Below are 14,071 nucleotides of genomic sequence, written 5' to 3'. Positions count from 1 at the left end.
TGTATAATCTAATTATATACTTCGCAGCAGCGTTCCTAATGAATAATAGTGACTTCTCAGGAACTGGTGTAGTAGTCTTGAATCTCTGCAAAAGACAATTCATATTAATTAGTGTATATGAATTCAACATTTGGGAAAAAATCAAAATTTGTTAAAGTTAAATATTATCGTTTCCCAGCGACTTGTGATGTGAGAACGAACAATATGGGTCATCCAATACATTACATAGTATTCGCACTCATATGACCCATTTTGTCTGTTACACTACAATATATCATCACAGTTGATAATAGTTAGTGAATAACATTAAAATAAAACAATTATAACAAAGTATGACTTTAACATATGTCAAACCTTGAGAGAAATCCAAGCAATCTTTCTACTATTAACAATTGATCTCCCACCCATCATCATACTTGCTGGAATAGAACTGTATATAAAAAAAGGTTTTAGCATTCATTTATATAACAAAGAAAGTCCAAACATTGAGGTTCTTACTAATCAATTGCTTGTTTGAGTTGTGTGGGAGGAGGCCTGTGCAATGAACAGAACCACAAAGCATAGTTGTCTTGCATAGACATAACAAGAAGTTGCCAATGCCAAAGTCTTCGTATAGAATGTGCAATTATTGACTTCATAACCTGTACAACACACGACATCAAACTTCAAACCATTTGCAAGCCACAATAAAGTTTCAGAAGAATGTGGCTCTTTGTCAATTTCAGATTTAAACCAAGACATAAATGTTTTGTTATGCTCCATCAATTGCCATTTCTCTGATTGTCTTGGATTTTTATTCTTAACAATGGCTTTGTTTTCTTCCAAAAAAGGGATCACCTCATCTGTGTTGTTCAATATATAAAGATGCGCTTGCAACAATTCTTCGCGATCTTTTGTCACCACATTGACACCTCGGATGCTTTTACTTGTAGAAAATTTATTCAACCATGCTGTGCGAGGAACTCCTATTGAATTCGTTGATGTCATGTAATCTGAACAAAACTCGATACTTTCTTCAACAATATACCTTTCAATCATCGAACCTTTAGGACGATATGGATTTTTAACGTACCCTTTCAAAATCTTCATATAACGCTCAATAGGATACATCCATCTTAAGTATACCGGTCCGCACAACTTGATTTCTCTAACCAAATGAACAAGTAAATGTACCATGATGTCAAAAAAAGATGGAGGGAAAAACATCTCTAGTTGACACAAGATGATAACAATCTCGCCTTGAAGTTCATCTAACTTTGTAGGATCGATGGCTTTACTACATATTGACGAGAAAAATGAACACAACCTGTTTATGGTGTGCCTAACATTTTTGGGCAAAATTCCACGAATAGCCACCAGTAACAATTGTTGCATTAAGACGTGACAATCGTGAGACTTCATGCCAACAAGCTTTAAGTCCTGCATTGACACTAAACTCTTCATATTTGAAGAGTATCCTTGTGGTACTTTGATACTCTTTAAACATACACAAAAACTTATCTTCTCTTGTCTAGACATTGAGTAACATGCAGGGGGCAAATAAGTATGTTTACCAATCTCCTTGGGTGCCAACTCTTCTCGGATATTCATGTCAACCAAATCCAAACGAGCATTCACTCCATCTTTTGTCTTTCCCTGAATGTTGAGTAATGTACCAATCAAGCTATCACACACATTCTTTTCTACATGCATCACATCTATGCAATGTCGAACATCTAACTTTGACCAATATGGAAAATCAAAGAATATTGATTTCTTCTTTCAAGGGGTCGTTACAGATGACTTCTTGGATGTTTTCCCAAATACATGATGTATTTTATTAACTTTTTCAAGAACTTGAAGGCCAGTAAGTGGATTTGGTGCTTCGTCCCTCTCTTGATCTCCATTGAATGCTTTTTTTAACCTTCGATATGGATGATTACGTTTTAGAAATCTCCGATGACGTAGATACACCGTCTTTCTTCCATGTTTCAATTGATGAGCTGCAGTGTTTTCTTCACATATAGGACACGCTTTATGACCCTTGACACTGTATCCTGACAAATTACCATAAGCAGGAAAGTCATTAATGGTGCAAAATAACATTGCACGCATCATAAAAGTCTCTGAAGCGAATGCATCATTTATTTCAACCCCATCAACTCACAAAACCTTCAAGTCTTCAACTAGTGGGCTTAGATAAACATCTATGTCATTTCCAGGCTGCTTTGGACCATATATCATCATAGACAACATCATGTACTTCCTCTTCATGCACAATGCAGGAGATAAGTTGTAAATTATCAATATAACTGGCCAACAACTGTGATTGGTACTCAGATTACCAAATGGGTTCATTCCATCAGTGGCTAAACCAAGCCTAAGATTTCTACACTCTTTACCAAATTCGGGGAATTGTCGATCAATATTTTTCCATTGCTTTGAATCAACTGGATGACGAAGCAGCCCGTCAATTTTTCTCTCATTTGCATGCCATCTAAGGTTTTTAGCATCTTTGGGATTCGCAAACAAACGCTTAAGTCTGGGCACTATTGGAAGGTACCAAACTACTTTCAAAGCAGATCCATTTTTTTCTATCTGACCATTATCTTCACTATTGTTTTTTGACTTGTATCGTGATAAGCCACATTTTGGACACTTTGTCAAAAATTCAAACTCTTTCCTATACAAAATGCAGTCATTGGGACAAGCATGTATCCTTTTATACTCCATACCCATTGGACAAAGAATTTTCTTCGCATCATAATTACGAGTGGGCAGTGTATTTCCATCTAGCAACATTTCATTCAACAACGTCAACAGTTCTGTAAAACTCTTATTAGTCCATCCATTACTCGCCTTCAAATTCATGAGCCTTAACACCGCTGACAAACGTGTGAACTTAGTTGAACCGACATACAAAGGTGTTTCCGCATCAGTCGACATCGTCTCATACACATGAGCTTTGGCAAAATTTTCTGCTCCAACATCGCGGATCATGTCCTCCAATTTGTCTTCATCCGGTCGATCTTCTTCCATGGTGGAATCAGTAACATTTACAGTTTGAGAGTTAGTGGGAAAATGCATTTCTTCGCCGTGCCATATCCATGTTGTATAGCATCTTAGAAAACCATCACATATAAGATGTTCTCTAATTTGAGTTGCGTTCAACTTTCTCCCATTCAAAACAGTTCACACAAGGACATCTAAACTTCACTTCATCATCACTTCTCCCCTCATTACGTTGCGCAAATTGTATAAATTCCTCTACACCTCTCTCGTACTCAGCACTAATACGTGGTAAATTAATCCAATTTCGATCCATATTCCTAAATATTACATAAAAAGATAAGCTACTAAAAATCAAACTTAGTGAATAATATTTTAAGGTTTATAAATAATGCAAGAACTACAACACACATTACCAAAACTATAGCAAAAACTATACCATACATTACCAAAACTATAACAATTTCATGCATTACCAAAATTTTAGCAAAAACTATACCACACATTACCAAAACTATAGTAATTTCATACATTACCAAAACTATAGCAATTGTTATTATGCAAAAACTAATGAAGAAATCATGTTAAGAATGCAAAAGGGCATAAATACCTGGAACAGGGGCGGCGAAAAAGCTTGGTGCAACAAAGGGAAATGGCAGCGGAGAGGAATGACAGGCGTTTCAAACGATTTTGATCGGCTAAAACTGTTTCTTATCGTCAAAAATTAGAAATGACCGAACAATTTTGAGTTTAAACGGTGAAGAAACGAGGGAACTGAGATGATGGGTGGTCGGCGGGAGAGAAAGCTCGCAGCGTGTCTGTCTGCGCGAACAAGACGATACTGTTCCAAAGTTTTATATTTTAACTCTGACTCATGAATCTACCGCGGTTCACTACTTAACCGCGGTATAAGATGGTTATATGCCGCGGTTTCACAACGAACCGCGGCCTATACTCATTGAAAAAATAACCTAAATGGCATTTTTGAAATTATTTTTAAACTATATGCCGCGGTTCAGCGCGCAACCGCGGTATATTCCTCTAAAATATTTCAAATTCATTTTAAATTTATTTCAGGTAGGAGAATAGGTCGCAGTTACTCTGAGAACCGCGGCCTATACCCCTGTAACGTGCTGAATACAACTGTCTCCCCAACTGCCTTTTGGGGAATATCAGTAGATGACAGGGGGTATATGCCGCGGTTCGCTGGAAAACCGCGGCATATACCCCTGAAACTTCTGAAATTCTCTGACTGACGGAGAGGTTCAGAAGTTACTGTGGTATATGCCGCGGTTTTCCAGCGAACCGCGGCATATATTCCTGTAACTTCTGAAATTCTCTGACTCAGTCAGTCCCTGCAATAAATTGATAGGGGTATATGCCGCAGTTTCCACAGAACCGCGGCATATACGCTGTGATTATTTACAAAACTGCCACCGCGCACCATTATGTTGCGGTTCCTAGTGAACCGTGGCATAATATGCGCTGTAAAAACCCAATTTTTTACTAGTGATTGCCTCAGTTTTCTTATGAATTGAGATAGCTAGTACTAGGGTTAAAGAAAAGAAAAGTCAAAGGATAGAATAGTTCATCTTCTTTGTTCGCCTATGCAATCTCGAACCAACGTTGTGCCATTCATTCTGCTTCATTTCGCCATTTAACGGTGTGGTTTCTTTTGTTTTAGTTCTTAAAATAATGGTTTGTTTGTATTTTTGTCCAGGTTTTGTTTTTACACAATGGAACTTTTTACCGTTTCGAACAAAGTGTCCATTATTATGGCAGTAAATCAAAACAAAATGACAGCGATTGAAGAGAGAACCGAGATAATAAACAAAAAATAAAATATAAAATACACTCTATAGCTTTGGTTGCAAACAAAATCGCTGTCAAAACCCTCCCTTACTGCCTTAGTACAAATCAACTGAGACAATAGATTTTCTTTTTCCTCGATTCTTAACCAGAACGAAAATACACCATTTTTTACTTCGACGGGATATACATTAGTTCTTTAATCACTACAAATAGTAAAAAATAATTGTTCTGGTTTCTCTCCACTGTAATGAAAATAAAAGATTTAATGAATATCAAATCAATCTTCATAGAAATATCGCCGTAAACATGAATGTCATTTAATATTTAAAAATGATTTAACTAATTGTTTTAATTTATTTTTTTCCTTTTCATGGTACTTATTTTACAAGGAATATCAGTTTGTTTGACATTTTCAATGTTATCTATGTTGCCTTTTTGCAAGATTTGGAAGTTTAAGAAACCTACCGATAACGAATTTGGGTAGGCGGTGTTACACTAGATCTACATAGATAGATGCATGTTTCTCGTGTATTAATTCACACGAACGCCTTTTTGTCAATTCTTGTGATTCCTAATATGTCATGCAACTGCACTTGGAAACAACTAGAATAATCACTGTTTTGAAGTGGGTTAGGTTCGTTACGAAATAATGTATTGCTTTTCTTTCAAACTAAAATCCCATATAGTAAGTCAATTGCGTGCTACATTTAAAAAAAATTAAAAGTGACGTGAAAAAGGCAAAATAGTATAAATTTTATATTCCTGAAAATACTCTAAATAAATTGTCAAAATTTTAGATTCAACTTTGCTTGTTGTTAATTTGAGGGTACTCGTTCACTTAAGTAGTGACTCTTTGAACGAATTTAAAATAATTTTTTACATGATCTCAGAGTTTGTGATTGTGTATAACTTACTATTTGAAAATGTGTTAAAAAATAAGTTTCTAAGTTCGAACATATTTTTTTCAAACAATAGGTTTGGCCGACAATTTTTAAATATTTAGAATTGAGTTTACTATTGATGATTGTTACGACGTGGGGATTTCTTTGTATGATGCATGAACCATGGGAGTTGCTTAATCTATCGTAAGAATATGCCACAAGTTTCGTTGCATATAACTTACCAATAAAGTTAAATCACAATAATCAAGTCAAAGCCGTTTTCGGAAATTACATGTTGAGTTGGGATTTTTCAAAGTTTTATACATGTTATTGGCGGTGGAAGCTAACGAGAGAGATGAAAGAATATGAAAGAAACGAATTTCAACGTAAATTTCATTAAAAGCAAAGTTGGAGGAATAAGTAGGCAAAGATATTAAGAAAAATGTTAAACTGTATATAATATCATGCATCTACCATGTCGTTAGAAATACCAATAGGCATCATTTGTGAAAAAGGTAGTTAGAAAAAAAAAAACCAAATAAATAAGGAAATACTTGTCATTTACTAGGCTTTCGAAATCGTTCAATATAATTTGTTTTTAAGAAAAATGAATGTAACATCCCAAAATACAGTAATAACCATAATCAGAAATTAATTACATTTAACAGTAAAACAGTGCAGTTTTTACACTAATAAAGACCTAATAAAGTCGAACAGCTTAAGTACAGAGTTAAATACAACGCAGCAGTATTTCCAGGTTCAGAGACGAACGGTTTTACAAACAGTAACCGAACGTTCAAAATTTTCTAAACAGAATTACTTAAAGACTAAACTTAACGAGCACTCTAGGGCTCGGCTTTAACCTCTACTTCGACCAGATTGGCGTCTTTCAAATTTTCTTCTTCCAGCGTTTCTTCAAGCAACGCCTCTCCGTCTACTCACATCCACACGGATGATCATTGCACAGACAAGACGGACGTACAGGTACGAACGACAACACAAGGAAATAACACAGGGTAAGCTTATATAAATTTAATTCATAAGTCATTCATACAAATCAACATATCAGTATTTATAGAAATATCTCAACACATAAAATCATCCAAAAACTCTCATAAGACAGACCGTCCGGACTGCATGAATCTGTGTATCTACAGGCGTTCGTGCACCCGGGTGATGTAGTAACTGATAAACACACAACAGCTGCCACCCGAGGTTAGCCCTATCAGTCCAAAGTACTCAGAAGGACTAGGACCTCCTGCCGTTCCCACACATGACCTACTCCCCTCTACTTGAGGACGAGCACTCACGGAACATCAGGATGAACTGCCATCAGCAGCTTTACCACACTCATACCACACACTTCTCAATACTTAATACAAGAGTCGTTCCTCCACGGAACGCTCGTCCAAATTCCACAACCATAGTTTCACCTCATATACTGTTCATCGTTAATAATTTTGCAACTCAATATCATTTTCATACTTCATCTTAATTCCATAAAAAGACAAACGTTCAGCCCCCTTCATAATGAGGACGAACGTTAACATGATCCAAAGAAGTTCTCGATTCTGAACGGAAGGAAACGAACGTCTTTTCAAGGACGGACGTTATGACCACTTGAATCAGTTAAATGAACTGATTCTAGAACGATTCACTTTATACTTGGAATAATTTAAGTATACTAACTATAAATCAACTCCAAAAGAATAAATACACCGCAAGGCTTTTAGATGCTGATACCGAGTACGAATTAATAAAAGAGAATAACCGTCAGTCAATGACCGAACGCGGTAATAGATATTTATTAAATATTTGGACGAACGCTATATACATACGTTTGGTCATCGAGTGTAAGGACGAGCGTTCGGTATAAGACCGAGCGACACTCGTAACGAACGCTTTGGGTCGAGACCCATAGCTGATACGAAATATGAATAGAATAGAAATTTATAAGATAACCATTTGGAAGTGAATTATTTAGGAATTGACTAAGTATAGAAATTTGTATTTTTCAAGCTTCTAAATTTCTCACACAACACTCAGAGTACCTACGTTTGGCCGAACGCTCAAACGTAAGACCACTATAAGAGGGCGTTCGTCCTAAATCAGTATTCTTTCCAAATGGAAGAGTTCTGTTTATCAAGGGAATTACTAGAATACCGAACGGTCAAAGACCGTTCGATAACGAACGTTCATTATCATAGCATTTCATATTCAAATTCTCACTTACAGTAACTCATTTTTCAATATAAACTTTCATACATTTAAATACTCATATCACAGCACATTTCAAAATTTCCATATATCATCTCATCATCCAGATCATATACCAAAGATCAATAATACAGATTTCATACTTCATAAATTTACACACGTCATACAGCACAACACATACACATGAATTAAACTTAATAAGCTTCCCTTACTTGGATCAGTAGTGAACGTCCTAACTCAAAGTATTTGGTTCGTCCGCTAACAGTTTTCTACCCTCAAGGGATCACTTAATTCTTCCAATCAGATCTAACCATAAAAGCCAAGAAATACTAAGAACTTAACCCTTCATGCAACCAGAGTTTGACTTTGCATGAGACAGAAAACGTTCGACGAAGAAGAGAAACTTACCGGTGTCAGAACGTTGAGGTGATCGGTTCAAAACGAAGCTTACGACTCCAGGGATGGTTCTACGGTTTCTGAAATTTGATCGGAGAAGAAGAAAGTGAGTTATGGTAGAGAGAAGATGGAGGTTCTAGAGAGAAGGTAGAGAATTGGAAGGTCAGAGTTTTGGGGAAGAAGAAGAAGCATGCAGAAGAGTGGGAAGAGTTTTTTAGAAAATCATTTTCCCCTTCCCATGCAGGACGAACGTCCATTCTCCTGCTGCCACTTGGATTCCACTAACGATTTCGAATGTTCCAAAGCGACACTTGGCAGTTGCATGCAGAGTGGGTGTGAGTGCGTTTTAATGGCACTGCACGTGTGGCGCGAGTGCATTTAATGATGGTCAGAGTGTGGGGTTGGGTGCGTTTCTTAACACAAATTTTGAACAGAGTATTTGGGTAATTAAAATGGGATTTGACAGGTGGAGGCTGGTTGAGTTTTCAAGACTTTACAACGAAATATTTTAAAATCTGATAATATTTTTAAAAAAAAATTCATAACTATAGACTTCGGTAACTAAAATATATAATTGTGTATGTTTTGATTTGTAGCTTTGCAAATAATTTCAAAAATACCATTAGTAGCCTTTCTGAAAATATCTACAGATATAGATAGTGCTAATTTTATAATTATCTACAAAAATTATAGGCAACAATTCTTTAAAGAACTTTTGCCTATAATTTCTATATATAATTACAGAAATGTCACTCGTGACATTTTTGAAATTATTTCAAAAATTTTAAGTAGCGGTTTTTTAAATAATCGAGACATATTCGTCTGGTTAACATTGTATTCCCAGCAAAAAAATTTCAATTGCGATGTCGCTCCATCAGATCTCCACTGCAAAAATCATTTTGCTCCCTTCCTCATGGCCAAACGTGAACCACGCTGCCACTTTCGTCACCACTTCTTCAATCTCCTCCTTTCCTTCCTCAGCCAACACAAAGTGTGTCACTGCGTTGTTATTATGAGCATCCATTTTCTTTCCATTTCGAAAGTGGCTAGAGGTTTGTTCTTTTGTCTTGCATATTTTTGGTTTAATAATTTTTTTTAATGCAAATATTTTTTTTAATCTCTTTTATTGAATGTGGAGGTGAGAAAGATAGTGGTGACTCTATTTATTGGTGGGGAGCATGATGATTCCACGGTGATTCAAATTTAATTTGTATTCAAATTATATATCATTGCCCTATAACATCTAATTGCTTTATGTGAGCAAAGCATGCATAATTTAGTTACTCATATATATGTATCAACGTGGCGACTACCCTTGAATATTTGCAACAATACCTCACATCCCTAAACAACTATATATATACAACACATTATTAGAAGTCACACTCTTGTCTGCAAATATAGCACACCCCACAAGATGCAATAAGAACGCTTATGTTGCAAACTCCCATGTGCTGGAGGAATAAGTCTTTGTACACCTCTCTCAGCCAATTAAGTCTGACATGTGCCCCCACGACAATGCCTCATTTTTTAGGTCACATTTGACTATTCTACTCCTAGTAACTCCACCAAAAGCAACACAATAGTAACAAGCTCAAGATGTACAAATGGACAAATATGTTCCATAATAGGTATACCAAGTAGTTCATATATATCATCTAGTATTATGGTCATCTCACTAATAAAAAGATGAAAGGTGTTTGTATCTCTATGTCACCTCTCCATAAAGGTTGATAACAATCCCTTATTGATTGTCTTATAACTAATGTTGCACAAAGACAACATCCCAAATTAAGAATACATCCCAAATTAAGAATACAGTCCTCAATATTTCAATAAAAATCCTAGTTTACTTAATTTACGTCCATAAGACACCAATTTCAATTCTCTATAGTCGTAGACAATACCTCTATGTGTTATACTATATGAATTACAGAATCATCATCAAATTAAGATAAAGGTAAATTTTGTTTACTAACCTCCACTACAGGAAATGTGCTGATTACCGAAGGCATATTATCGACGGCCTTTCAGTCCTTCGGTAAGGATCATTTACCGAAGGCTTTCCCGACGGCTCTCATTAAGTTATTTATCGAGGGTCAGACATAACATACCGAGGGTCTTTGGCCTTCGGTAATGTCCACGATAATTTAAGTTCTCGAATTTGGTATTCGTTCCCATATACTCAGAATTTCCCCAATTTCCCTCCCCTTTCCTCGTCTCCAGCTCCCCTCTCCTTTCCTTCCCCATTGTGCTCGTGCCGTGAATTAACGGTTGCTCTAGTCTCCGTTGCTTGGTTGGTTCATTGACGGTGGTTTGGGGGTTGGGTGCTAGGTTCGGTGACGCTGCCTTGTGGGTTGTGGTGGTTGGTCGTTTGTGGCGATTTGGGGGTTCTGTAGCAGTGCTGTGGCGGTGTGGTGACAGTGTTGTGACAGTGTGACGACGGTGTTGTAGTGGCGTGACGACGGTGCTGTGGCGGCGTGACCAGGGCTTCCACTATCGCAAGGCGAGGCCAATGTAGGGGTCTGTGACGAGGTAAGAGGTGTGCTCTGAACTTGTGAATGAACTGTGTGAATGAACTGTGTGCAAATGTATAATGAAAACCCCTAATTCACTTCCATTCCAAATGAAAGACGTGTGCTCTGCATCAAATCAGAACATCTGAACCAAGCAGGGAAAATGAAACTTAGGTTTAGTTCAACAAAATGTGTTTTTTTCCCTTAATCTTTTTTGTTTTCATTGATAAATAGAAATGGGTAACTTCATTTTCTCTGTGATTCAAAACTAAGTATATTTTCTTGTAATATATATGAGATAGAATTTAACACATGTAATCTAGTTTCTTAGGGGATAAGGAAGTTGTGTTCTGGTTTGGTAGATGATGTCAATGTAAGGTTGATCCAAAATTGCAGTGCTGAATTATTCTCTCCTAAAAACGAAAGAATGAGTGTAGATTGATTGACGATGCTGTGAAGATTGCATTTTTAACTTTAAGTTTGTTCTGGGAATCTGCCATAATTTTTTACTTTTTTTTTTCTTATTTAATTTATTCGTGCTGTTGGGATGGAGATGTGCCTAATCTCTCAGGTCCTGGAAATGAATGGTTAATCCCTTTCCACATGGTAGGCTTACTGGATCTGGCCTGAACCTTTTCTTCCTTAAAGACTACAGTTTTTCCCATTAGTGTCCAACTCCTTATTGGTATCATTTCAATTTTAATTTCTTGTTTTGTTTCTATATGGTTATATATTGCTTCTGCTTGTGTGCTTGTTGTAGATTGCTTAAAAACCTCTTTTGCTGCATATACTGATCATGCTTATTAAAACTCTCTTTCATTCATAACAGGTTGAATGCAAAGAACTTTTTTTACAGAGATTTGCCAGAACTGGATGATTCTATTGCTGATAAGCTTCTCCCTGGATGCAGCACAGTGGAGCAGGTGACCTTTTTACCCGTTCTATGATTGTTAACTGAAGTGAGGAATTTTGTTGAGTTGAAATCAGAGTAAAATTCTCTAGCATGAATTGTCAGGTCAAAGACTTATTGTTACAGAGATGCCTAGAGGTGGAGCAAACAGCTCGAGAACAAGCAACTGATAATGCTATCTTAGATCAGATTTCTAAGGTAATATTACATTAGATTGATTTTGTCTTATCTCCTAGGTTATTACCATGTACCTTGCACGTGTTTTCTATGTGTGCATAATGAAGCACACTTGCATCTAACATGGATATACCGAGTAATCATCATCATCTTCATTATTTTTGGTAGACATCCATTTTAGAATTTGGATTTAAAGTCCAATTCAATCTCATAAACTTGTAAAGTGAAATTCAAGCTTTATTAGCTCTATTGAAATTGCCTTTCTAGTTGATGTAGGATTAAACACCACCTTTAAGACTGAAATTATTTAAAGGTTAGGACTGTATTTAATTTATGGAGCCAACCTATTAGAAATACAGGTATTGATTGCATGATGCGTCATTTTCAGGCCAATCTTTTTACATTTTTATTCACAGTTTAATGGGAAGACAAACAAACTCTGATCTCTCTCAGGCAAAAATGAAACTAAGTGAGCAACAACTGGCATCTCTCTCAAGTCCAAAGGCTGTGAACCAATATCTTGAGCATCAGAAGGAAAATATAACAAATTTGATAAAACAGAATCTGGCAGTGGGTGATATATATAGGCGTGAAAATCTGCAGGTAACATGTTTGCTTAAGATGTGTCCATTATATACATATTTGTTCAGGTCATGCTGACAACAAATTCTTTCTCCTTGTCAAAATATGGAACAAGTGGACCAATTCTCAGTGATCTGTCTAAGTATAAAGGTCACTTTTGCTTATAAAAATGATTTGTGCATTTGTGTGTTTTGTAGTTTGCTACCGAGGATCTCGTCAAAGAGGTTGAGAATTCCATTGCTGAATTCAAACGTCAAAATCAAGAATATGATGAGGAACGGGTGAAGGATCAGGTTTGCATCATACTTCCTTGTTTATTTACTGTTGTTTATTGTTTTGGCTGCTTCATCGGTTCATGTATATATGTAGAACTACAGATATCTTGAACTGTTTTCAAAATGGTCCATGTAGGGATAGGACTTCATACTGCATACCATTTTGATTAACTATATTATATATGCATCACATTCTGCAGCAACAACGCTCTGTTTTTTTTTTCGCCCTTCGGTAATTACCGAAGGCTTTTGGCCCTCGGTAATTACCGAAGGCTTTTGGCCCTCGGTAATTACCGAAGGGCAAAAGCCCTCGGTAAATGTTAGCGACAAGGGATTTACCGAGGGCTCTGTGGCCGTCGATAAGCCTTCGGTAATTACCTTTTACCGACGGTTTTGGGCTGTTTCCGAGGGCTTCTGGCCTTCGGTAATGCCCTTCTTTTTTGTAGTGCTCATCCTCCTAGAGTCTGCATGTCACATGATCAACATAATTCACTAGCAAAGAAGTGTCAAATGATCCTTTAGGAAATCCTTCTTGCTACTCGTGCTCCACATCAATCCCTATAGTTGCAACTACATGATCTATATCCAAAGCAATAGAACCCGAAACTTCATCATGATTTCTTCTACGAATAGAAGTAGTAGTTGTATATGCACCATCTATATTACCTTCAGGTTGGCTTGCACCACCTATGGTCCTTGCTATATTTGTAATTGTTATGTAAGAATTCATATTCAAATTATACAACATGCAATACACATTAATAAACTCATTCCATAATGCCCATTCTAGATGACATTACCAGATCTGAGAACACTTTTTGAAAAATAATAATAAATCTCTTCCAGAAAGCCAATTTCGTAAGGTGTTTCCAAATTCGTTAATGCCTTCCAACATAGGCATTTCGGAATTGGTTTATTAATGTGTTTCAAAAAGTTCATTCTGATAAGTATTACTAAATCTATAAGTATTACTAAATCTATGAATATTATTGTTAACCTATTCACTAATATAGAAAAGCCTTTTTACATGGTTAAAAATGACTTTTTATGCTGGTTCACAAATTAGTATAGAAACAGGAAGTATAGAAAGTATTGCAATTTTTATACTAATTCCAGCACCAATCGTTATAATAAAAAGATTCACATTCTATACTTGTTGGGGCACTAACTGGTATAGGAAAGCATCACTTTTTATACTAGTTAGAGCATGAACCGGTATAAAAGTCTCTCTTTTTCTAAGGGAAGGTTTGTATATGTTCCCTAACACGTACAAACCTACATATAATGTAGTCCAAAACAACCAAATAACGTATAGCA

The 14,071-nt window shown here is 36.3% G+C and overlaps 1 long non-coding RNA gene across 1 annotated transcript; it reads left to right on the top strand.

Moving 5' to 3' along the window:
* The first annotated feature begins 12,220 nt into the window (after positions 1 to 12,220).
* On the top strand, positions 12,221 to 12,814 carry LOC148194951 (uncharacterized). The gene is made up of 3 exons (XR_015780575.1): positions 12,221 to 12,256; positions 12,351 to 12,500; positions 12,677 to 12,814. It is a non-coding gene; the product is annotated as an uncharacterized LOC148194951 (long non-coding RNA).
* Positions 12,815 to 14,071: the final 1,257 nt, after the last annotated feature.

This window comes from Vigna umbellata, chromosome 7 (assembly GCF_029865625.1).
Source record: "Vigna umbellata cultivar VRB3 chromosome 7, Vumbellata_1.0, whole genome shotgun sequence".
Lineage (NCBI taxonomy): Eukaryota > Viridiplantae > Streptophyta > Magnoliopsida > Fabales > Fabaceae > Vigna > Vigna umbellata.
This window is presented reverse-complemented; position numbering and strand designations above follow the sequence as displayed.